A 26694-nucleotide genomic window follows, 5' to 3' on the forward strand; every position below is an offset into this window, starting at 1 on the left:
GGGTTTTCTTAGCAAAGATAGTGGAGAGATTTGCCATTTCCTTCTCCAGCTCATTTAACAGATGAGGAAACTGAGGCAAATGGGGTTAAATGTTTTACAAATGAAGATAATGAAGGTGAAAGAAATATGACACTAGATTGGATCCCCCATTCCCTGAAGCCCAGTTCACCCCACCACCACCTCATTTAATCAATAATATCAAAGATTATCAATAATAAATCAAAGATTAAAAATTAAGTGAGGGAGGACCCTCACTCCCCCCCAACAAAAATTTTTTTTAAATATAAAGGCAGGCAGTCTAAAGACCTCCAAAAAAAAGAAAAGCACTAAATGAATATTCACTAGCAATATTACTCATCATTAGTCTTGTGTAGCTTATTCAGGGACAAAACTGTGTTATCTTCCCACAAAGGAGGGAGATCATTTTGCAACCTCCCAGAATACACAGGAAGCCACAAGGTGAGGGACAAAGGCAGGAAAACCATCAGTGCAAACTTGCTAGCCTCTAGTCATAGACATTTATTAAACTCCTACAGTCTGCCCACAATCATGGGAACCATAGCTATAAAAAGACACAAGCTAGCAAAAGATGCCCTGGCCCCGACCCAACCTGCATTGAAAGGTCAAACAATAGGTTCTTTACTTGGGCCATCTCTGAAAATAATCTGGGAAGGAGCAAAAAGAGCCAAGAGGAAGGACCCCAAACCTCCACCCCAGTCTCTGGGCTGGTTACTGGGAAGATAACCCCACAAAGTGGCATTGGATTTCTGCACCTTTGCGTGCTCAAGAATATTTATTTAACCAGTCTTTTATATGTAACAAAAGGGATTCCAATTGGAAAATGGAACTCCATTCCAGCCTATGGTTTGAGTCTTCCCTGGTCCTAGAGTTGACCCAGATCTAGGAGGGGGGGATCTCAGAAGCTCTGGACCCCTGGGGACCACTGGCACAGTCTGCCAAGGAGACCTGGGGACCAGGGTCTTGCTTCTGCCATCTAATTATTCACCACTGCTACTTGGGAGTCATGGGAAGAAAAGCAGTTTCCCCAGGGGGCTGGCAGGCAGGGCTTGATCCCTTCCTCATGATCCACTTCCAGTACCCAAGGGAAGCAATCTCTTTCCTTAATAAATCTAATGATTCTCTCACTGAGAACCTAATGTTGCTCCGTGATGACAGTCAAAAAAAAAAAAAGTCAGGACCCAGGAGAAACCCGATCTCCGATGGGGCTCAGGCCAGCCAGGTAGGGCACCTCAAGGGTCCCGAGTCAGGCTGCTTCCTCTCCATGGAGAAACCCATTTTTGATTATTAGGAACCAGTTCGAGATGAAGATTTCCTCTGGCTCAGTGCCACGTTCAGCCAGCGATCACCAGGCAAAAATGACAAGACTAATTTGTTGATGACAGTTCCAACTGCCAAGGCTGGAAAACTGTCCTGAGACACCTTTCAAAACTATTAGGAGACTTCTGCCCTTTCCTGCCTGCCCTGGATGGCAAGCCGGCCCAGATGGAAGGGACTGGGAGCTCAGATAGAGGGGACTGGGAGCCCAGATGAACAGGCCAACAGTAGATGGATTTAACTCAAAGTTAGGTAAACAGCCCTGCCTCTCCAATCACTGTGAGATTTACAGTAATTGAATACAGTAAAGGACAACTCCTGTTCCATCTGCCCTTGGAAAGCCAGAATGAGCCCCCACCCCAAGCCCTGTGTTTCTGGAGAGGGGCTGGGGGAGGTGGGTAGAGGACCCCAGAATTCAAAGTGAAATAACAAGGATGTGCTGGGGCTTGAATCTGGGGTTTGACCTTGTGGGAAAAGACAAAATGTTTTCTTTCGGGAACAAACTCAAACTGTTATCTTCTGAGATGGGAACAGAACGTGATGGGCAGTCAGGCCAGCAGGATGCAAAATAGCCCCACCGGCTTCTCGTGTGGATAAAATGCCAAAGTGGGTCCAAGGGTAGATTGAAAAAAGTTTAAATAGATTTAAAAAGTTACAATTTCACTAAAGTGTGCAAATATTTGAGAAATTGACATCTTTTTTCATTCTTCCTCCCTCTCTTCTCTATATCTGTTAATCTCTCTCTCTCTCTCTCTCTCTCTCTCAACGTCTGTTTTCTTCTCTCCCCTTCTCTATGTATCTATTAACCTCAGTTTCATCAGAGAAATTCCATCAACTAGTTTTTTTTAAAGCACCTACTAGAAGCTGAGGTCTGTTGTAAGGAACCAAAACAGCACCAGTCCCTGCCCTCTAGGAGGTCACAGTCAAATGCAAACAAGGAGGTGTGAACAAGAGAGGAGCAGGATAAAGCAGGAGGGGGGCGCCCGAGGGAGGTCACTAAGATGGAGGAGGAGGAGCATAGCGGGGGCCATTCTCTCAAACTCATACAGGGGGGTGTGTGTGTGCGCACACATGCGTGAACATACACAAATATACAGACATAAATACACATCTACACACATGCTTATAGACCTGCATGTACCTGGATGTATGCACACCCACATGTGCACATACATACACATTTTATATTATATAACGTGTTATACAGTATATAATACACATGACATGTATAAATTACACACTATATTCATGCATAGTATATTTCTATCTATAACATCATGTGAATGCCATCTGTATTACACATACTGTCATTTATGGACATGTGGCTTCTCGGGAGAGGATATAAGCACCCAGAGGGCAGGGACTTTTTGTTCTCGTGTTCCTTCTCGTTCGTTCTCTCTCTCTCTCTCTCTCTCTCTCTCTCTCTCTCTCTCTCTCTCTCTCTCTCTCGACCTAGAGTGGACACTTAAAAAAACCCTTGCAGAGCACGTGATCAGCAGGGGGTCCTGAGAGGTTGGGTAGATCTGCCATGATCACCCACTAAGATGGTGGTCAGGGTAGACGTTGAATCTAGGGGTCTGAGGATGAATGTAAACCCAGTTAAAATCAGGCTCACAGATTCATGGCACTGACCCCCCCCCCCTGCAAAGAGGCTGCCAGGAAGGCTGGGCATGTAATAATGGGGAGGGGGCCCCCTTCACCGGATTTGGGCTCAGCTCTGCTCCTTAACTGAACTTGTTGGGTGACTTAGACTGCCCAGACCTCTGGTCCTCTACTTGAAAATCAGGGGACTGAAGGAGTTAATAGATACGGGAGGGGAGAGGGAGAGACTGAGAAATGGAGACAGACAGAGATTCAGAATGACAGAGAGAGAGACAGATTCAGAGAGAGTTTAAGAGAGGGAGACAGAGATAGAGAGAAAGACAGCTTCAGAGAGAGAGAGAGAGAGAGAGAGAGAGAGAGAGAGAGAGAGAGAGAGGTAATTTAAGACAAATTTCTCCATAACCCCAGTGTGGATGGCTGACCCCCAGGGGGGCAGACCCAGCCGGAGTCTCCCTCCCCCTCAGGCAGGCCAGCCTGGGCTTGAGGACCAGGCCTCAGAGCTGGTAAAGAGGCTCCTGCTGGGCTGGGGTTTGTAAGGCCGGACTTAGAAGCCACGTGTCTCCTCTTTGCAAATGTTGATTCCCCAGCCCCAGGACTTAGGGACCCTTCCCTCCCCCAGGCTAAGGCAGCCTTCATTGCCAGGTAGCCCAGCCCCTCCCCAAGATTTTATCTGAGCACTGCGTCAGGAGAGCTGGGAGATGGTTTGTTTGAGAATACCAGGGGGTTTGTTTTTAAACAAAGCATTAGTCAAGGAAAAAGGTTACAGGGGGAGGAAATCACAGGACTGAAACCCAACCCCTCAACCACACCAAAGCAGTGTCAAAGAAGGGGCTGGAGCCTGGGAGGGGGAGCTTTCTCCATCTCTCTCCACCTTCCTCCACCAAGAACCATTTTTCCCAACACTTCCCATCAAAATGTGGTTAAGAGGAGGGAAATTTCTCCTTCCTTTTTTTATTTCCTTCTAACCAGCATAATTACAAAAAATCAGAAACCTGGAACTAGAAGGAACTGCACAGAATGGCAGTCCAACCCTTCATTTTACAGGTGGGAAAACTGAGGCAGTAAGTGGATGAGCTACATTCTCCCCTCTCATCACCAGAAGTTTAGCCAACAAACTCACCCCACCCCACACACACACCCTTCCCCATGTAGTCACTGGGTGGAAAGAGCAGCTCTGACCATGACACTGGGTTCAAATCCCAACTCTAGCTGTATGACCTTGGGCAAATAGTTTTTTTTTCTCCAAAACAATTAAAAGGTGCTTCACCTACAAGACAAGTGATATCATCTCAGTTCCATTTCTAAATTTGTAACACAAAATCTAATTTTTAGTTGTTTTTTTTTTTTTTTTTGCAAGGCAAATGGGGTTAAAGTGGCTTGCCCAAGGCCACACGGCTAGGTAATTATTAAATGTCTGAGACCGGATTTGAACCCAGGTACTCCTGACCCCAGGGCCAGTGCTTTATCCACTGCGCCACCTAGCTGCCCCAAAATCTAATTTTTTAAAAAAGTTTTAAATCCCTTCCCCTTTCATGCAAGGTGAAGTGGTGATTCTGGACATTAGCAAGAGCCCTGGCTCCTCCTCCCAGCTCTCAAGACCTCTGAACTGAAATAGGACAAAGTTTCTGGACCCTGGAGAACTTGCAGCCTGGCTGCGCCAAGGAGTGGGGGCTCATCAGTCCCTGGAGAGAAATCAGGTCACACTTGTCTGGGTGAGGGTGAGTCCATGCTCAGCTTCTTCCAGTTCTCTGGATCCTCCACCTAATGCTTCCTCCCTGGGAGGGCTGGGCCAGTCACTGAGCTTCCCTGGACTGGGGTTCTTCCACTCATTAGGCCTTTTCTCCATTCCCTTACTCTCCCCCTCATCCTTCAGTGTCTCCAGAACAGCCCCTACTCCCTCCCAAGTGTAAGCTCCATCTGTATTTAGAGTCTGCCTCTATTTTATTTCCTTTATTTATTTGTTTAATATTTATTTAGAGTCTGCCTCTATTCTATTTCCTTCCTTCCTTCATTCATTCATTAATTTAATATTTATTTAGAATCTGCCTCTATTTTATTTCTTTAAATACTAGCATCCCCAGACTCCAGAACATAATCAGCCTCCAAAAAGACTTTTTCATTCAATCTTCTGGAAAAGGAGGGAGCTGGGTCCTTGAACCTTCCCAGGGAAAGCTCCTCACCCTCATCCCCAGCCCTTCAGGTCCAGGTTGAGCATGAACCCCGGCCCATCCCCTCCTGGATCCTTCTCCAAGGGGCCCCCCTCTTCCCCCAAGCATCTGAAGCCTCCTCAGAGAATATAGACCAGGAAAGATGCCTTCCAGCCTCAGTTTCCAGCTCCTTTCCCCCTCCCCCCAAAGGCCAGAGAAGTCAGGACTCTCCCTGGGCAGTCCTGAGGCTCCAACCCAGCTCATTCATGTCTCCATTCGGTGATTTTTCTTTCTTTCAAAGAGCTCCTGGCCATAAACTGCACCCCCAGAGAAAAGCCTTTTTCTCCATTCAGCTCCTTGCTTCCCAGCTAGCCATCCAGTTTAGAAAAGCAATTCGATCCTTTCCTTCCTGCCCCCTTTAATCACCCAAAGATGCCTTTCCAAGCCAAGAGGATTTTGCAAGCTCCAGTTGGGCCCCCACCCCAACCTCTGCATTTTTTTCCTCTGCAAGCTAGCTCTGAATGGTATCCCGGCTGCAACCTTCTGAATTCATTGTGGCTGCTTCCATCTGGGGGTTTCACCAGTATTAACCGAGGGAGCCGCCAATCCCATTGACTGTCGCCGCACTCCGTTCTTATTAAATCCTTCCAATATCACTAAGATGATCTCGCTCGCTGGAGAGTCTTCAGGGATGGCCTTTTCATCCCATCCACTGGCTGCCTGGGAGAGCCAGCTGGGGCTGAGGACTGCACTGGGCTGGGGTTGGGAGCTGCACTGGGCTAAGGTGCAGGCGTTGAATGGGTGCATTACATCTGCCCTCAAATCTGGTACCCAAGGGCTTGCTCATCTCTGGCTCATCACTCAAGGTCAATTGCAAGACCCTTGGAGCCCCCCCCCCCGGAAAAAAGGAATCTGAAGCTGAACCTGAGCCTCCCCCCCATGTCAATAGTCCAGTTTGGCTACCAAAAAGTCGACTTAGTGAAATAGACCCCTAGACCCACCAGGACCCAGAGAGCCAGGCTAATGGAAATCCCCAAAACCCCAAATTTCCCCAAGTAAATTAGGCTAAAACCCTGTCTACTGTCTGCCAGACTGTTTCAGCAGCAGCAGCTGCTGATAAATGACTCCCTCCAGTCTCATCCTCTTTCTATGTCTAGTCGAAGTACTCCAAACAGGGAAAAGGCCCTGCGATGGATGGCCAAAAGGGAGGGATGGATGATGATGTCCTAACTGTGGGCCAGGGGGATTATGTGAAGGTGCCTAATGCAGAAAAGTCTTTGGGAAAGGATGGATGCATGGGAGAGCAAGAGACCTGAACAAAATGGATCCAAGCCAGGGAGGGATGGGGTCTCCCCCAGGCCCCAGGGAGTTCAAATGGGGTTGATTCTAGATCAAGTCAATTTCTGTAAGGATGAAAATGGGATCCCCCTACTAGATGTACCTTCAGAACTGAAAAACAATGAGGATAATGACTCCCATTTAGAGATGTCATATTTACTTTTGACAGAGTGTATATGCCTTAATTTTTATCTCCCCTTTTAAAAAAAAGAAAAAAAAAACTGAGGTACAAGGAGAACTGACTCATTTTTATAGATTTAGAATTAAGAAAGCCCATCCGAAAGGCCATCTAGTCCAATGCCCTACAGATGAGGAAACTGAGGCACTGAGAGGTCAAGCAACTTGCTCAAAGTTTGTTGTTGTTGTTGCAAGACAATGGGATTAAATGGCTTGCCCAAGGCCACACAGCTAGGTAATTATTAAGTGTCTGAGGCCAGATTTGAAACCTGGGCCTCCCGACTCCAGGGCCAGTGCTCTGTCCACTGTGCCACCTAGCCGCCCCCTTGCTCAAAGTTTGAGAGAGGGGCAGCTAGTTGGTGCAGTGGCCAGAGCATCGGCCCTGCAGTCATAGTACCTGAGTTCAAATCCAGCCTCAGATACATACTAGCTGTGGGACCTTGGGCTAGTCACTTAACACCCCCCCCCATGCCTTGCAATGATTAAAAAAAAGATTAAGAAAGAGAAATAAACCCAAGTCTTCCAGATTCTAGGTGCACTGTCCCATATCCTTTATACCACAAGTGAATCAAATAAGATAACCAAGCCTGTAGCAATGTGTCTGGTAAACAGCAGGTGCTTAATAAATGTTTATACTCATGCTGGACTCATATGGCCTGTCAATTCTACTATTACTCTAAGATAGGAGAGGGGAGAGAGAAAGCTGATATAAGAGAAAAATAGGTGCTTCCAGCATGCAAGATGCCCAGGCAACCAACATCTATTGAGCACCTTCAATATGGAGCAGTAAGCCTTTATTAAGCACTTACTGTATATCAGGCACTGTCCTGTGATTATGCCAAACACACCTGGTCCAGCACAGGATCCAGTAAGAACTCCAGCTCAAAAAGAACAAGTAATTTCCCTCTATGAATCTGGACCAGCAGGTTCTGAGACACTGGTATCATTGATGCTCCAATAGGAGAAAAAAATCCAAAACAAACCAAATTATGTCTGCCGACTTGGCAGCTTCCTCCTAGGCTGGAGATTGAAGTCTCTACACTAAATGTTCCTTTTGGGCACAGCAAAGAAAACCCAAAACTTCCTTTCAAACTATGATGATGACAATTATAATGATGACAATAATAATAATAATAATGATGATGACAACTATAATAATAGCTGAAATTCCCTTGGCACAATACAGATTTAGAAACAACTTCTGATTAAGTTGTGAAAATATTCTTCACTCCCATTTTACAGGTGGGGATGTTCAGTCTCAGAGAAGAAAAGCCAAGGTAACAGAGCTGGAGCTGCTGCTACCATGGGATTCTTCCTGTTTCTGTCTCTCTCGTCTCTGTGTCTGTGTCTGTGTCTGTCTGTCTCTCTCTCTCTCTCTCTCTCTCTCTCTCTCTCTCCTCTCTCTCCTCCATACAGACCCAGACATCCCAGCTGCTTCCCCCACAACACCCTCAGCTTGTTGGCATTCACTCCTAGCACTGGAAAAAAGCTGATGGGGCCAACTCCAGGCTCTGTAACTCACATGCCTTTGGAATGGTGACTATTTAGCTTCATTCAAGCATAGATTAGTATCGGGGGCAGCCCCCCAAAAAGGAGGAGTTGGTGCCTCTATCCCCCAATGAGGATAGAGCAAGCAGGGACCTCACTCCCACCTTCACATAAATCAGACAACAAACTTTATTATCAATATATATTAAGTGTCTAATATGCACCAGGAGCTGAGGAAACACAAACAAAAATTCTCTTTACGAGAACGGAAACCAAGATTCCTGAAAATGAAATAACTTACCCAAGTGACTCTACCCAACACAGTGATTTATTCAACACAACTTGGACTGAAAAACCCAAGTCTCCTGACTCACAGGGGATCATGGGAATAGCAGATTAAGAGTCAAAGAGGCTATTAGTCCAATTTCCTCATTTTGCAAATGAGAAACTGAGGCCCCGAGGAGTTAAGTGACTTGCCCAGGACCAGACGGCCAGAATGTATCCAAGAACTTGAACTCAGGCCTTCCTGCCTCCATAGCCAGCACCTTTTCAATATTCCTCTCCACCAATGTAGATAGATAACATTATAGACAAAGACCAGCCCGACCCTCTGCAGCTTCATGCACTCAGGAATCACATAAAAAATTCTTCCAATCCCAAAACATCCCCCCAGACATGGAACCAGAGCAAACCTGACCCTATAAACAACAAGAATGAAAGGAGATCGGCCCGATGAAGCTGCTGGAAAGAACCCAGGAGCCCAGGTCTGGAGGACTGGACCTCCTCCTGCTTCACCAGACTGGTTTGTGGGACCTCCTACTGCAAGTTAAAGGACATAGAAGAAACACCAAGTTCAAGACCCTGGCCCCAAGAATTCAAATTCCTCCATTAAGCCCCTACTGTATACAAAATCTTGTGTTTAGGTCCTGGCAAGGGATGGAGAGGTTTGATGTACGAATCAGGAGTCCTTTGCCTGGAGTCTGTGAAATAATGAATTTTAAAAACTATTTTGACAACTGTCTTTCAGTATAATTGGTTTCCTTTGTAAACTCACATACCTTTATTTTATGCATTTAAAAGCGACATTCTGAGAGATTCAGTCAGACAACAAGAACTGAGTAGGGTACTATTAAGTGGCCAGCACTATCCCTCACTAGGGATGGAAAGAAAGGAGTCATGATACAAAAAAGGTAAAAAAAGAAAAAAAAGTTGACAATCATCCCTAACATTAAATGATCACTATGATGCACTGGTTTTAACACACACACACACACACACACACACACACACACACACACAAACACAACACACACCCAGGGCCTCCTGCCCTTGGGCCCTCTCCAGAGAAAGCCACACAAATCAGATCCTGGCTAGAAGAACACAAATGAACACAAAAGCCCATGAGGAAGCCTCCCTCTTACCCAGTAGACTTGGGCTGGGGGCTATCTCCCTGCCCCCCCCCACACTGGGGCAGATGGAAAGACCCAACCCCGAGGCTGGTCCCTGTGATAGCCTCTCTGATGGCAGCTACACTTCCTCCAGGGACCAGAGCACCCATCCCACCCAGTAAATCAATCAGGCCCTTAGCTAATTTACGCCATTACCCAATCCAGCCAAGTGTGGACTGCCCAAGAACTGCCTATTGAAAATGTAGTGACCCATACGCTAAGAGCGTCATCTAATCCTTGAACTAAAGACAGTTTAATGCCTTTACACGTCCATATGTTTTCCATACCAGCGCTGCTGTCGGCGGGCTGCAGGAGCAGCTCTGCCATGATGGAATCTCCTCGATGACAAAGCGCATCATTGGCAAGGCAATTATATACCGCAGTAACCATTTTCCAATGGCCCATATGGGCTGTATTTCAACGATGCAATTTTCAAATCGGCCTCGGCAAACATCTATCTGTCTCTGTCCCCAATCCCAGGTAGGTTTGACAAAAACAAAATAAGGCTGCAGCCAGAACGAAACAGGGAAGATGGAAAGCAGATGCAGATCTGTGTACACACAAGAGAGAGAAAGAGCCATGGCGGCCTGCTGGGAGAAGTCAGGCTTGGGCATTCCCATCCCAGGTGCCACAGGGACCTGGAGACTTTCCTGTGGGGGCGCTAGATACATTAGCATGCCAAAAGAAGGAGAAGAGAGCCCAAGACAGAGCCACTGACCAGACAGGGCTGTCTGAATGGGGGGGGGGGGGGAGACCCTTGTTGGTGTAGAGAAGAGGATCACATGTAAGATACTAATTACTAATATGTCCCCCTTTATAAAATGGAGGTGATGATGATGATGTGCCTGCACATCATCAACCTAACAAGATGCTGGGAGGAAATCCTAGCCTTGAAGGCCATAAAAATGGAAGTCCTTATTGGTATGGACCACATCGGTGAGTTTAACCAATTTCTCTAGGCAGAGATGAGAGAGCAAGTGGGGGGGGGGGGGTGTTCAGGAGTGTGTAACAAAATTGTGACACAAGGAGGGAAGGCTGGGGTATTTGTCCCCAAGAGTGTTAAAGTGATCAGCCTGTTCTTCTATGGAGAGGTGAGAGGGGGAAGGACAGAGGAATTATGTAGTAAAGTCTTTCACCAGGGATAGGGGAGGGTGGAGGAGAGGAAAGGAAGGAGGAGAAGGGAGAAGGCAGAGGAAGGGGAGAGAAGGAAAGAAGGGAGAGAGGAAGGAAGGAGGGAGGGAGGAAAGGAGGGAAGGAAGGAAGGAGGAAAGAGAGGAGGGGAGGAAGGAGGGAAGGAAGGAAGGGAAAGAGAGGGAGGAACAAAGGGAAAGGAAAAGAAAGGAAGGAAAAAGGAGAGGAAAGTCTGAACAGCGGACAGACTCTCTAAATGGGGTTCTTAGTATGGGGTTCATAATCTTGAACAGGAAGAACATTCCATCTTTAGTTTCACCGTCTAACTGAAATCTGAGCATTTCCTTTACAAGCATATGGTGGCCCCGAAAGGAGTCCACAGACATTCCCCCAAACTGAGCAAGGAGTTTTTTTTAAACACAAAAAAGGTTAGAACTTTTGATCTTGAAGAAAAGCAAGATACCCAAGCCACAAAAAGTGTGTGTGAATGCATTAAAACAAAATGAACAAAGTTCAAACAAAATATAATTAGTCATTTCAATGATTACAAGGCGGGGGGGTAATAATTTAAGCTACTTCTTGGATCCCCCTACCCACCACTGTTTTCCAAAATCCAGCCAATGTCCACTTTACAACTCTCGGGGGGGGGGGATCTCAGGAGTTTGAATCACCCAGAAAACAAAATAGTGGCAAAGGAGAAATTTAAGAGATCCCTGGGATAAGTCTACCTCCATTCCCTCATCACAGAGGTGGGGAACTATGGGTATGGAGCATTGTATATACATACTATCAGAGGTATCACAGAGCTAGAAGGGACCTTGTGGTGATGGATTTCAACTCCCTTATCCTAAAGGAAAGGAAACTAAGGCACAGATCATTTTCAAGTGACTTGCCCAGGGTCCTACAGAACAGTTTGTTTTTTGAGATTTACAAAAACAGAAAACACTAATAAAAATTTAAATCAAAACATAAAAGAAGAGGTTTTTGGAATGGAAAGGGAAAACTTTGGGGTGGATTTTTTTTTGAAAGTGCTCAAATGAGAAGTTAAAAAAAATTCCATTAGAGGAGCTACCTGGTACCACTATGGGACTCCAGGGATTGAAATGTGTTACCATCGACACCCCAGGGAACCTTTCAGAGACTTTGGATTCAGGGAAAATAAAAACGTTTTTTTTTTTTTCGGAGAGCAGAGGGCACCTTTTAAAGGTGGCCCTTGTCTCACCCGTGGCTTGCCGTTTACATGCTCAATAAATTTAATTTATTATCACGGGTGAGTCTGGAAACGGAGGTGATCAGGGCAGTTAAAAATTAATTCTGTGTTGAAATAAATGAAGATAAAAGGAGGGTTTTACTAGTTTCCTTTTAAGTTTATGTTCATGAATGATTAAAAGTAGACAGCCGCACGGGGGGGGGGGGGGTGATATTGAGAGACTGAGTCGGGATAAACATACTGAAGTTATCATCTCTGCCCCCGTTCATCTTTGGCAAAAAATCATATTTGCCAGAAGTGACTTTCAACCCCAGGAAATACTTGGCGTCTTACTTCATGCTGTATTCATTATTATTTTGTATTAACCTTGTATATAGTTTGTATTTATTTCTACTGTCCCCAAATCACATCTGCTCCTCAAAGGCAGAATGGATTTCATTTTCATCTCTGCACACAGAAGGTCCTTAATCAGTGTTTGCTGATTGCTGATGAGGATGATGTCTGACCTTTGGTCTAGAAAAAGAGCAGGATATCAGGGAGGTGATGTCACGACATTACATGAACTGGAGGGGGGGGGGCTGTGCTAACTCACCAGCCTCACTTCTCCTCCAGGGACATCTGGGTCCAGTGACCAGATATGGACCAGGACAAATGGAGGTGGCCCTGGAGGTGAGGCAATCAGGGTTAAGTGACTTGTTCAAGGTCACACAGCTAGTAAGTGTCTGAATACAGATTTGAATTCAGGTCCTCCTGACTCCAGGACTGGTGCTCTATCCACCAATGCTGACTGACTCCCAGCTGAAGAGAAGGCCGGTACTCCCTCCATTACTCGAGGCTGCCTCTCAGCCTGGCTGTGCCCCAGTGATGATGGAGACGTCCACTGAGTCCAAAGGTCAAAAAATCTGCAGGAGAGGGGCGACTAGGTGGCACGGTGAATAGAGCACTGGCCTTGGAGTCAGGAGAATCTGGGTTCAAATCCGGTCTCAGACACTTAATAATTACCTAGCCATGTGGCCTTGGCAAAGCCACTTAATCTCATTGCCTTGAAAAATCAAAAAAAAAAAAAAATCTGCAGGAGAAAGATGGCCAAGCCAATGATACCCCTGACTCCTGGCAAAGGCCCAGGATCACCCTTGGCCATCAATGGAGCAGAACATGGCAGCACACTGCAAGACGTGAAGTCCGCTCCCCTTCGCCTCTCTCCCACTTCCCCAGCAGCCTCCTAACGACTCTGTATTTATAGCTGCCTCCTATTAACCATCACCACACACTTTTAAAATCGTGACAACCCTATTTTTTTAAAAAAAAAAAAAAAAAAAGGATGACGATCTGAGCGTCTTTGAACAATCCCCTCTTTGAAGTCCACAGGACGAGCCTGGGCTCTCCTCTGGAACACAGACAGGGGAACCAAGCTCAGAGTTAATAGCTCCCAGACATCCCTGCCCCAGGAAAACACAAAACGAGGTCCCCCATCTGGGGAGGGGGACACGATCTGGGGAGGGGGCACAATCCCCAGATTGCCAACAATGAACTGGAGAAGACCCTGGTATACCGCAAACACACTGAAAACAAAAACAAAAACAAAACCACAGGATTCTTGGGCTGGGAGAGACAGTCATAAATAATAGCTGGTCTCAAATTCACATCAGACAGAGAAGGTCCTAAAAAGTGGCCTATGCAAAAATACTTTCCCTGGTGTCAAATGTCTTGGATTCGAATCCTCCCTGTTAGGAGAAGAGAGGAGGAAGATTTTTTTTTGGCATCTAGTCAGTGGTAGAATTGCAATGTACTAAGAAAAGGTTCAACACTCTATCCATCCCCTAATAAGGTGAATAAATATTTTTGCATTCGTTCAACCAGTCCTTCCACATCATGGGAGTCAGAGGCACAGCAGCCTCTCAATCTGGAAAATCTTTTGGCCTTCCCTTCATACTAGAGAAGAAGTCTGAGTTATTATGGTATTAAAAGCTAAGTTATGTTGACATTACATAATTTTATAAATGTGTATAAATTTACACCATGTAGTAAATACATATTCTACACATGTATTTTATGCATTCCTGACTTCCTAAACTTTTTCTATGTTGTCTGTTGGCCTTTATGTGACATCTGCAGCTTCCTCAAAACTCCAAAAGAATTCCCCTTTCCTTTCTTAGGTCAGCCCACAACAGAGCAAAAGCACAATGGGGGACGCCACGATGGGGAAACTTAAAGCATACTTTCTCTGGAGGTAGAGGGTCCTTTTAGAACCCTCATATGTCTGAAGAACTCTATATATATGGAGATACATGCCTACATGCACACATATCTGTCCACAGCCACGTATGGACATAAGCATGTGGATGCATACATGTGCGTGTGCATAGGACCATTGTAAATAAAGAACCACATGTTTATGCTTATGCAGGATAGATAGATATAAAGAGAGAGACCATATAGACAGAGACGTCTCCAGTATCACACAGCCAGTCCGTATCCGAGGCGAGACTTGAACCCAGCTCTTCTTGGCTCTTTACCAACAAACACTAGGCTTGCCCAGATCTCTCAGGACTAGTCTAGGGGTGAAGTCAGCCCCACCCAAGTACAAACTTTGGGAAGGCAGCTTCTCTCTCTTAATATAAATTCCATCTGGATTATCCCAGGGCACTGATCCAACAGGCTCCAAAGGAGAGCCCCTGCATTCCTTCATGGAGGGGTCCCCTCCCTGGGCCGGCAGCTGTCTGGGCTCAGAAACCATCCATTTCAGAGCCACCCCAAAACCCAACAAGTTGAGATGGGAAGAAAGGAAAGAAAAATAAAGCATAACTGAGGAGGGTCCTCAGAGTCCCTGGCTCTGCATGTTGGTAGGCAGCCCCTCCAATGAGGCCCAAGTCACAATGCCCAGGTAGCCTGGGCCAACTGTTTGCTTTGAATTCAGCGTGCCAATCTGCTTCTGTTCTAATTATAGCCATCTTGATGCCTTATTACAATCTCACGAAAACTTCTTTTCATTATGTGAATGGCTATAAATACACACACACACACACACACACACACACACACACACACACACAGTTGTTATCAATTTTCTAGTTCAGCAGAAAGCGGCAAGATGCTTCCCCCAACATGTCGTGCAGATCTAAAGCTTGGGGGCCCAGCTTCCCAGGTGGGCTTTGGGGGGTCACACTCCTCAGCTGGCTTTCCCAGCCTTTCTCCCAAATGGGGGAAATCAACCCTGGGTCCTGGTAGGCCCTGACTTATAAAGAACAATAATATAATTATATACAGCACTCCAAGATAAGGAAATTCAAGCTCTACCAAAAACTAAATGAGGAAAGAAGAATGTGTGTGTGTGTGAGGGACACACCTGTCCAGTCTCAGAGCCAGCCTTCACTTTACAGTGAAACCAAGGCCCAAAGGCGTGTCCATAGCCAGTGAGTTTTGCACTGTCTCAGGATGCTTGGGAATCAGATGATCTGGTTCGAATTCTACCTGTCCCACTTGATCCCACTTGATCCCCCTTGAAGAAACCCTCTGAGATGTCTTCGGGGTCCCTCCAGCTCCAGAGCCAGGACGTGATAAGATGCCAGATGGAACCTGAATCCAGGTGCTCCCACCACCACCTACACCTCCCTGCTGGCCTTGGTCTGTCTACCTGATGCCGCTCTGCACCCTGTCTTTCTCTAGATCTATCCCAAGGCCCAGATCAAAGCAGACACAAGATAAAAAAAAATGTTCGTTCTATTGAATGGGGGGGGGGTGTTTTTTGTGTTTTTTGGGGGGAAGTTTTGGTTTGGGGTTTCTTTTGAGAAAGTAACCACATTCCCCCTTGCACCCTTGGTGATTTAGTGGCAAGCTCTTCTTGGGCATTCTAGGCTGGCAAACAGCCAGCTGATCAGCCTGACATCATTTCTGGTCTCATAACTCATTAAATTCATCTCTTTTTAAAGCAAAAGATTAGTCACAAGGCGTTTGCACAGGATGACAAAGAGAGTGGCCCACTTAAAAACATGATGTTGTGTTCAAATGAGGAGCTGTGTGTAGTAGCAGAAAAATCACTGGGAGAAAAAAGGGGGGCATTTCACAGTCATGAACGACATGGATGGCAGTGGGGCCATTTCCCCCCATAGACTGACACTCAGCATCAAACCCACCCCAGCCCCAGGCCTAAAGTGAAGGTTATGGAACACTCTTCAGTTCACCAGATCAGAGCTAAGTGGGCTAAATTACTGGGTGCCCCTAGGAAGTCTTTCCTTCAAGGAGAGCCGTCCCTCCTTGTCTTCTTCCTTCCATCCCTTTCTGGGCCCCAGGGCCCCCCATCAAAGCTGCCATTCAGGAAGACACGGCGGCTCACACCCCCTGGGAGAAATGGGAGCCAACAACTCTCCCCCTTCCAGGCAAAAGGAGGACCACCACCACTCCCACCTGCCTCCATCATCGTCCTAGTGTAGGCTCCAGCCTGGCTCTTGCCCCCCCACCCTGTGCCCGCACTCTTGGGCTCTCCAGGCTGTGCCAGCCCCCTGCTACTGGCTGTGTCCCCCAGTTAGAGGGGGAGCTCTTTGAAGGCCGGGACTGTCATGTCTTCTCTCTACATCCCCAAAATGCAAACACAGTCCTTAATAAATAAATACTTCTTCCTTCACTAGTTTCCTCATCTGAACAATGAGAGAATTCCTGGAAGCAGCAGAATACAACAGAAAGAGTTCTGAGATTGGAATCATAAATTGTTATTCAGTCCTCTCCAACGCTCCATGACCCCACTGGGGGTTTTCTTAGTAGAGATACCGGAGTGGTCTGCCAGTTCATTTGACAGATGAGGAAACTGAGGCAGACAGGGTGAAGTGACTTGCCCAGAGTCACCCAGCTAGGACTCAAGTCTTCCTAACTCTAGACATGGTGGTCTATCCATTTGACCATCTAGTTGCCCATGGAGCCAGAATAAATGGGTTCAATTCCTAGTTCTACCACTTCACTTCACCACTCTATGCCTCAGTTTCCCTCTGTGTAAAATAAAGGTTTAGGCTAGACCTCTGAGATGCCTCCTAGCTCTAAACCTAGGACCTCGTTACAGGACCTCTAAGCTAAGGTCCCTCTTCCTTTGGCATCATATGTAAAATGGTTTATAAACCACACCATCATAATCACGAGGTGTTTATAAATTGCATTAAAGTGTGTCACAAACATGTGGCATAGAATAGATGCTGACTAGGGCAGCTAGGTGGCACAGTGGATAGAGCACTGGCCCTGGAGTCAGGAGAACATGAATTCAAATCCAGCCACAGACACTTCACAATGAACTAGCTGTGTGACTTTGGGAAAGTTGCTTAACCTCATTGCCTTGCCCCCCCCCCCCCAAAAAAAAAGAATAGATGCTGACAGACATCTGACAGGAGCCACTTGAGTCTGACCTTACAGCCAGTATCTGTCCCCATTTTACAGATGGGGCTCAGGTGGCCCACTTGGAGTTACTGGTAGGATATGAACCCAGATCTTTACCCCTCCCAAGTCCTCTGAGCAGCCATAGGAGCCAGCGTGGTGAGGCTAAATAGCCAGCTGGGTAGACACATTTGAACAAGGCTGACTCTCAGAATACAAATAACAAGTCTCACCAAAGACAAATGGGGACTAGAAGCAAAATAAATAAATAAACCTGGCTCACAGTCTAAGAAGGTGTCAAATACACACTTCCTCTGTTGTCTTGGGGAAAAGTGTAATTTTGTTTTAACTCAGAAGACGATTTCTGAGCAGAGGAAAACCCAAGACCTCGGGATGTTCTCTGCCAACTAAATATTTACTAAGAGATTGAGGGTGGAAGGTGTTGGGATTTCTGCTGTGGAGAAATTACCTGGTCACCTCTCTCCTTTAGCTTTTACATTCAAAAGAGAAATGTCAAGGAGCCCCGGGTTCAAATCTTTCCTTGGACCTGAGACAAGTCACTGACCTCCACGGCCTTGATTTTCTCTTCTGTCCAAAGGTTTCTAGACCTTAGATCTCCTCTCATGACTGACACCCCAAGAAGCATCTCAGTGCACAGACCTGGGAAACTTGAAGCTGAGGATGACCTTGGAAGATTGAGGTTCAAGAGCCTCAAGTTATTATCTAGAAGGGGGGGGTTCAGGCAGGGGTAAGGACTTTCCATTCTCATCTTTGCACTCCCCCACTCCCAAGAACCCAGAGCTCCTTAGGTCCAAAGTATGAGTGTTACCTCTTGGGTAAGCGAACCAATGATTGGTCTGATTCCCCCATGGGCTTTCTGCTCTAGAAGCAGAAAAGCCATCTATTCCTCACTCACCTCCCTCATTTTCCCCAAGGCCCAGAATGTTGAAAGTCCACATCTGCGTTGCCTTGGGCAAGTCACTTAACCCCATTGCCTCACCCTCCAAAAAGGTGAAAAAAAAAGTCCACTTGCTCATGATCACCTGGAAAGTAAACATCAGAGGTGAGATTTGACCTCATGTCCTCTGATTGCAAAGTCAAGTTTTCTGAGGAGTTGGAAAGGAGTATAGTCAGCCCCCAAAGCAGTAAACTGTGATGGAAATAAAAGAAAGACCCCCTCAGCTTCTAATTAGGAAGTTTGAAGAATTTCAGGAACCCCCCCACCCTGGAGGGACACCCTTCTGGAGGTCCCAAGGTGACCTGGGCTACCTGGAGTCACCCCCCCCCAACCCTGAAGACTCAGGGTACAATGAGAATGTCCTTGGCTCCAAATCCTGTCACTTCACTGCCTCTGTGTGACCTGGACATGTCCCCTAACATCTCACTGAGCCCCAGTTGACTAATGTGCAAAGTGAAGGGGTGGAAGTTCCAAATCCAGGCTCCAACGAAGGCCACCAAGCCTACTAACTCCAAGGCCCATTGCCACAAAGGAAAGGTGGCTTCCTCCTGGTGTTAAGAATTGTACAACTCCAATGAGGCACCATTTGCCCAAACTGCAAGAGTGCCACACGGTCAACAGATGGCAAGTGAGATCCAGATGAAAACAATCCTGGCATTTGGCTGGCATCACCCTTGCCCAGGAATGCCACCAACTGCTCAGCAGGAGTCCTGTTCCATTTGAAGAGCCCCTCCTCTTCCCTAACTCCCCAATGTACAAACCTTAAGGTACAGCCTGAGCCACTGGCCAGAAAGGGAAGATAATCTGCTCATCTAAGGTGCAGTTCTGTCCTCGTTCAGGCCTACACCACACCCCAGGATCGAAGAAGCCACCCTCCCCCTCCCCCTCCCCTACCCCACCACCTGCATGAACCTTTTTTTCCCCCCATCACTTACAGCCTGGGGCTTTCCCCCGACCTTCTAGGGTATCTATAGCTGGGCATCACAAGGCTATTTCTAATGGGGCTTGGTGCCAATTTAAATGACAGCAAATTGTCTAAAGATAAGTATAGGTTTGGGGGTCTGTGGTACCTGCTTGGGAAGACCATGTGGGAGGGGAAAGTGGGAGGAAGTGGGAAGTGAAGGAAGAGTAAACAGGGAAGCAAATGGGAGGAAGGAAAGGAGGAGGGGGAGATTGAAGAAGGAAGAGGAAGAGAGGAGAGAAGGAAAAGAGAAAGAAAGGAGTCAGAGAAAAGGAGGGAAAAGAGGAGAAAGAAGAAAAGAAAGGAAGAAAGGAAGAGGGAGAAGGGAGGAGGAATAGAAAAAAAGGAGTCAGAGAAAAGGAGGAAAAAAGAGGGAGAGGAGGGAGGAGGAAGAGGAGGAAAAGGGAGGAGGAAAAGAAGAGAGAAGGAGAAAGAAGAGAAGAAAGGAAGAAAAAGGAAGAGGGAGAAGAGAAAGGGAAGAAGACAGAAGAAAAAAGAGAGAAGATAAAGAAAAGGAGGAGAAAGGAAAAAAGAGAAAGGAAGAAAGAGGAGGGAAGGGAAAGAAAAGGGAAGAAGACAAACAGAAGAAGAGAAAGAAAAAGAGAAAAAAAGGGCAAAGCAAAAGGAAGAGGAGGAGGAGGAAGAAAAAGAACAGCAGCCCAAAGGCCAAAGGGGTAGATGAGAGGGCAATCCCTAAGACCCCAGGGAACCTCCCCCAGAGCTGCCATCAGACCATGAAGCACCTCTAAAGGAAGTCTCTCAGTTGGACGTTTCCACACTTCATCCCACAACCTCCTGACTCTCTATTCCTCTTCCTTAAATGCATTCCAGCCTTCCACTGACTCTAGGCCCACTCTTCTTTTGGTTTTTAAGGACCCAAATGGGAAGTGCACAATTCACAAGGATCAAACATCTCTGTGAAGACAGAAGGTGCAATGAATGATTCCAAGGAGGCTGGAGTCCCCTAAGGCAATGGGCCACTCCCTGACTCAGATCTAGCTACTGAACCGCAAGCAAGGGGCAGTCACAATCCGTTTTTCCCTTATGATGGCAGAACAACTCAAGGCAATGGGTACCTGATCAACCCCAGGTAAAAGCATTATCATAACGATGCTAAAGAACACATCATTTGGAGATCTAGATCCAGGGACCCAGACCCAGAACTGCAACTTACAAGCAGAGAGACCCCTTAGGCAAGTCACATCCCAAGTCATGAGAAATAAGAAGGGAGGACTGGACAATCTCAAAATCTCAGTGATGCCCATGACAGGAGGCGCTAGTGGGACCACCAATGATACAAAGGATGGCCTAAAGAAGCTGCAACCAGAGTACAACAAGAATGGAAAAAACACCACCTGAGGAAGCCAAGCTCTTTGAGCGGCCCCTCCCAGCCAGAGGCCTGGGCCAGTTCATTAAACAAAACCTATCACCAGTCCACCTGTGCATGGCTCAGCCAGACAGCCTGTGCAGATTAAGCAGGAGAAACAAGTTCACCCTATTCTCAGCTGCTTGGTTTTCTCATAAAGAGGGCCCCATCCTTCTTTCAAACCCTGCTTAATGGGGTTCTCTTCTGAACTACCTGCACTTTCCTTTGAGGTTGGCAAGTGATCCATTCTTTCCCAGGGCCCACAATCCTTGGCTTATAACTCAAGAATCTCATGTCCTTAACCAGAAAGATCTAGGTTTCTTGGGGGCAGAAAAAGAGTTAAGAAAACCTTGGCAAAAGGGGGCAAGTAGACTATATGAGTCATGGTTATAAGTCAAGTAATAGCTACCAATCCCTTACATATCCAATTTTCATGGCTATTTATCACAGATCTAAGGGCAAAGGGAGAGAAATGGACAAGAGAAAAAATTACCACCACTTTCCCCTTCTACAGGCGGCTCCTCCCCACTGTGACTGACCTTCACAGCCCAGGCCAGGGGGCAACCGGCCTATACCCATCACCCCTTCTACCAACCAACCTGGGTTAACAGTGTCTGGAGGGACCCCCTCAGAAATTAACCACCCAGAGATGGAATTCCTGCCCAGGAGCCCGGTTCCCTGCACCCGCCTGGCCGCCCACTGGTTTGGCACTGCTGAGATTCCAAGCCATAAATCATGACCAGATCCCAGAAAGAGAGAGAGAATGAAAGAGAATGAGAAAGGAGGAAAGAATGAGAAAGAATGAGAGAGAGAGACAGAGAGAGAGAATGAGAAAGAAACAGATATAGAGAATGAAAGAGAATAAAGAAGAATGAGAGAGTCAGAGACAGAGGAGAGGGGAGAGAGAGAGAAAGAGGAAAAGAGAGTCCTTCCTTCTTTCTACCACTTCTTTCTGGGCAACACAAAAGATAAAACACTGAACCTGGAGACAGAAAGACGAGTTCAAAACTGTGACTTTCAGACACTTCCTAGCTGTGTGACCCTGGACAAGTCACTTCACCTTGCTTGCCTCAGTTTCCTCATCTGTCAAGTGAACTGGAGAAGGAAAGACCTCTCCACTATCTCTGTCAAGAAAACCCCAAATGTCACAGAGTCAGACATGCCTGAAATGACTGAACAAGAAAATCAATAATATCACTGCTTCAAGAAAGGACGTGTGTCTGTCCTGTGGATCAGCTCACTGCCTCAGGTTCCTGATATGTGTTGCCTTCCTCGATTGTTGATCAAGACTTACCAAGTGCTTCCTCTGCGGGCAGCCCTGAGAATGCAAGGGAGGCCAGAATGGGGACCCTGCCCCCAAGGAGATGACATTTTGGGTTGAAAGACAAGATGCAGGGAAGGGCGAACACAAGCTCCATGGGGGCAAGCAGAAGGTAATCTTAGAGAGGAGGGTTGGGTGGGAAGGGGACACAGGACCTCACAAAAACCACCTTCTAAAGCAGTCCCTACCAGCAGTGTGATCTCCATTCGACAGAAAAGGAAACAAAATGAGGGGCCTGCCCACAGTCCCAATGACAGGCAGTGTCCAGGACAGAATTTGTCTGACTACAAGTCCACAAGGCTCTCAGCCTTAACACAAGCAATTCCTGTTCCTGCTCCCAATTACAGGATTTCTTAATAACCTATCTCTCCAGTGGGACCATATTCCTTATTTATATTCTCAGGAGGATCCAATGAGGCCTCCTGTGTAGAGGCAGGAAAGAAAAGAAACTCCATCACCTGGATTCTGTGAATTCATCCCCTTAAGAAATTCTTCAGAAATCACTTTTTTTTTGGGGGGGGGTCCCTTCATTTCACTGTCTCTTATTCTTCCTACACAGTGAGAACCTGACCAAATCCCAACCTGATCTTCTTCCCAAAGTCTCTATCACCATGGAGCTCCCCAAGCTCAGTCACCTCATCTCAACACTTACTCTTTAACACAGTCCATTAGCAATCTTTTGCCTCATCCCCTGCTCTTGGAATCTAATCCACACAGCCCCAAAATACCAATATCTAAAATCAAAATAATCTCAAAAGTGGACTGAAGGTGAACAAACTTCTCAGCATAGGGCTGAGAGGCTCTCAGGACAGAATGGTGGATTCACTGTTGAAAAGGGGTGACCATCTAAGGTACTTTTATTTGTTTTTCTTTGTTAGGAGAAGAGTATTTCCACAGATAATTAGGACATAGAAACAAAAGGCAGCACCTATTTTTTTTATAATAAATAAATAAATAAAATTTTAAAATAATAAAAAAAATCACTTCCCATGAGGCAGATTCCCGGGCTAAGCCAAATAAACAATAATTGGTTGATACTGGCACCCAATTCTCCAGTGCATAATCAATCACACATACACTCTAGGATTTTCCATTCTCTTTTCCCTAACTCCAGAAACTATTCATTCTCTCTCTCTCTCTCTCTCTCTCTCTCTCTCTCTCTCTCTCTCTCACACACACACACACAGCCAGCTGCAAGTCTTACAGAAGACACTACCCCTTACTTAACAAACAGCTTCTCTTTAGATACATAATCCCCTGGAACTCTGACCATCCCAAACCCTTCTGTTATCTACAGTTTTTAACCTCTGCCCTAAAACTGCCAAGAGAGGCTTCCAAAGTAGAAACAATGTAGGAATCAGGTAGTTTTCCAAGGGGGGGATCCAAAGGGGGTGCAGAGAATGGGGGAGCAGAGCAATGCTGCATGGGGGGGGGGGGGGTCCTCTGGCTTCAACAGTCATGAGCAACGCCCCTGAGTCTTGACTGCTCTCTGCACCCATCACCCAGGGAGGAGACTTAGCTGTGAACTGAAGAACTAAATAACAGGGAAGAGAACCAAGTCCACATCACTGCCTAAAACCCCTCTTGGACCGGTCAAGGCCTGGCTGAGATACAATGGTCTCACAACCAAATTCTTGACCGGCTTCTTCAAATCTTGGCCACCCCACGTCACCCCACTCCCAATAATAGTTATCCATTTTTATTTTTTTTTCTCTGTAACAGGAACAACCATCTCCCTAGCCCCTGTACAAAGCATACACAATGTTGCCTGATGGGGTCATAGATTTGGAGCGGTAGGGGGCCTTAGAGGCCATTTATCTCCAGCTCCTTCACTTTACAGAGGGGGAAACTGAGTCCCAGAGGGGCCAAGGAACTTATCCAAAGTCACAGAGCCAGTAAGGGGCAAAACTGTGTTTTGTTACACTATTTATCCTATCTTCCTTTACCCACTTCTTCCTTCCTTTCTCTCAATCCACATCTTATCCAGTCCTCCAGGGGCTAACTCAAGCGGCCTTCCCCTTCTCTGGATTCCTATTTTGATGTTAGAGTCAGTTCTGACTGTTCATCCCATTGGGAAGATAAAAGGCACTGACTCAGACATCGGAGGTCCCAGGTTCAAATTTGGCCTCGGCCACCTACTAATTGTGTGACCTTGGACCAGTCAACTTTGACAAGACCCCTCCTCTTCTTCGGTCCTGGCTTCCCTAGCCTTCAGCAGGCAGTAAACACTCCTATACTTGACTTGATGATTGACTGCTCTGGAAGAACAAGATTAATTCATACGTCAGATTTGACAAGAATTTATTACACTCAACACCACCTATGTGTAATTCAGATTCGGCCCAGGGAGCCTCACCACCACTGGGTAGGGAACAGGGCTGTGAAAGGAAGGCCCCAAGGAGGTCTCCAGCGTGATCTCTCTCCCTGGCTAGCCCAGCACCAGCCATCCGCCTGGCAGGGTGCAGCCACCAGCCTCCACTGCGAGGACCCACAAAACTCCTGGTTCATTCTATGGCTGCACCACCCCCTTGGCCGACCAGGGCTTTGTTCAAACACAGACAACAGGAGTGATCAGTCCTTGGCCTGCTCTTCCCAAACACACTGCGCTTCCTCAAAAGCACCATTTGCTAAAGTATCCCACACAGGTTCAAGAATAAGATAACACACTGCTAGCAGCTGCTATAAGAAAGGTGGCTCTACAGCCCTCAAAGAGACTACTGGGGACTGGAGAGGCAAAGCGAGGTTTGAGGAAGCCCATTGAGTGAAGAGAAGCAGCATCATAGAGACTGTGGGAAGGTTCAGGCAGAGGGTCTGGGTTCAAATCTTTCCTAGGATACTTACTACATATATAAGTGACCCTGAGCAAGTCACCAAACCTGCTTGAAGTCCCTCTGTAAAATGATGGGATTGGCTCTGAAGTCCCTTCCAAACAGAGAGGGGACAAACGCTACCAAGGACTTGGGGAAAGAGTTACCCCCTTATTTCCTTTCAAAACAAGTGGGGTCCTATACCTGGATCATTATCTAAATATACAATATCCTCGATATTCATAAATGTTAAGAAGCAGAGATCTATCTAATCTTGTCCTCTACCCCCAAACCCCTCAAAGAGACTCTAAATGAAAGCCTGCTTCCCTGTCTGCCCAAAAATGACAGAAGAGCATCCCGCGGTGTCCAGAACGGACCAGAAAGGTACCCTCTGACCCTTCTCCTTTCCAGCCTGCCCACTTGCAAGACTGAACCAGGATCCCAGCTCTCCTCCAGGATCCTGAAACTGCCAACGAGGCTTTCCCAGGCCTCTAAAAAGAGGGTCCCAGCCAAGGTTCAGGAAATCCAAAGTCCACTCCCACACCTTGGGCCAGTCGGTGGACATCACTCCCAGTTGGATTTGTTGATATCGGCACATCATATTCTTTTATTACCAGCTAGAAACGCATCCCCCCGCAAGACAAATGAAAATAAAAATGCTAAGTAAATCGAAGCCCCTCCCTGGCCAAGGAGCCACTGTGGACTAGCCACAAAACCATGCCTCTGACTATGTTCTTGCTCTTTAGGGGATTAAGGTGAGAACTTGGCTGAATTCCGAGCTCAGATTCCTGACCTCTCCTCTTTGCCAGTAGGCACACAACAAAAACAGCAACATCACACCAGCCGCAGTGGTGGCAATCAGATTGCTGCTGTTTCTAAATACAAACTTCTGTGAAGGTTCAAGTTTGGATTTTGCAATAGTTGGCCTCTGACAGAGGCTCATAACAGGTCTGCCTAAGCTGTGTCTCAAGGATCTAAAATTCCTCCCCTTTAAAAAAAGTTATAAAAAAAATTCTTTAAATATATATATACATATATATATATATATATATAATTTTTTGCATCAGGGTTTTCAAAGTGAACATAGCATAGGATCAAAGCTTTGGGTTTGGGGAGGGAAGGTCCCCCCAAATTAGTTCTGCAAGTCCAAGTGTTTTAAATGATCCAAAATAGAGACAACAGGAATTACAGGCTTAGCAAGGTACCTTTTCCCTGCTAACCACACACACACACACACACACACACACACACACTCACACTTGGTGAATCCCATTTCTCATTCCCATGTAGCCTTTTAAATTGCAAACCTCTTTCAAATCACATCTGCTCACAACTTTTGCCTCTGACCCAGCCATACCAGGGAGTCCCATGTTATTTGGATGTGGGGGATTGTTACAGAATGGGGAAAACAGGCATCTTTAAATTAACTTAAGACAATCAGCACAGAGAGAAGGAAAAAAATCACGGCATTGGGAGAAATAGGGAAGGGTAACAAGAAGACGATCGATCTGGGTCTGACACACACAAAATAAATAAACAAGTAAATAAATGAATGAAATTCCTAACGCCCCATTTCACCAGGGTTTCCAACTTGCCTCTCATGAGCCAAGGACAGGGTAGGCTGCCCACTTCAAACAATCCTCTTTTCCATTTTGTTTAAGGAAAACATCTAAACTGTCGATATGCTCATTAGCCTCCGGGGCCCTCCCTGGCCCCCGCTAGGTGTGAGGAGATGCAGGGGGCAAAGGGTAAACAGCCACTGGAAGCACAACCACTTGTAACCAGCTCTGGCAAGCCCTGCCCTGAATCAGCCAGGGAAGGCGATGGCAGCAGCATGTTCTTTCCTATCTGGGAGAGACTCGGCATTGCAAAGCAAGGAAGTAAAGGAGGGCGAGAGAGGGAGAGAGGGAGGTCAGCCTCTGTGGCGACCTCCTACCTTGGCAGAACCAAAAGCCATAGCCAGAATGGGTCTGGTCCCCCGGGGTCCCTGGGGACGGGGGAGGCCGTTCCCCAGATTCCACACAATATGGGGGGGCCTCGGCGCTTGTGA

The 26694-nt window shown here is 46.7% G+C and overlaps 1 protein-coding gene across 4 annotated transcripts in view; it reads right to left on the reverse strand.

Annotated features, from left to right (window-relative positions):
• The window catches only part of AUTS2 (activator of transcription and developmental regulator AUTS2), a 1198592-nt gene that overhangs the window by 1170690 nt on the left and 1208 nt on the right, over positions 1–26694 (reverse strand). The gene's annotated exons all lie outside the window — the stretch shown is intronic.

The sequence above is a fragment of the Macrotis lagotis genome, chromosome 5 (assembly GCF_037893015.1).
Source record: "Macrotis lagotis isolate mMagLag1 chromosome 5, bilby.v1.9.chrom.fasta, whole genome shotgun sequence".
Taxonomy (NCBI): Eukaryota; Metazoa; Chordata; class Mammalia; order Peramelemorphia; family Peramelidae; genus Macrotis; species Macrotis lagotis.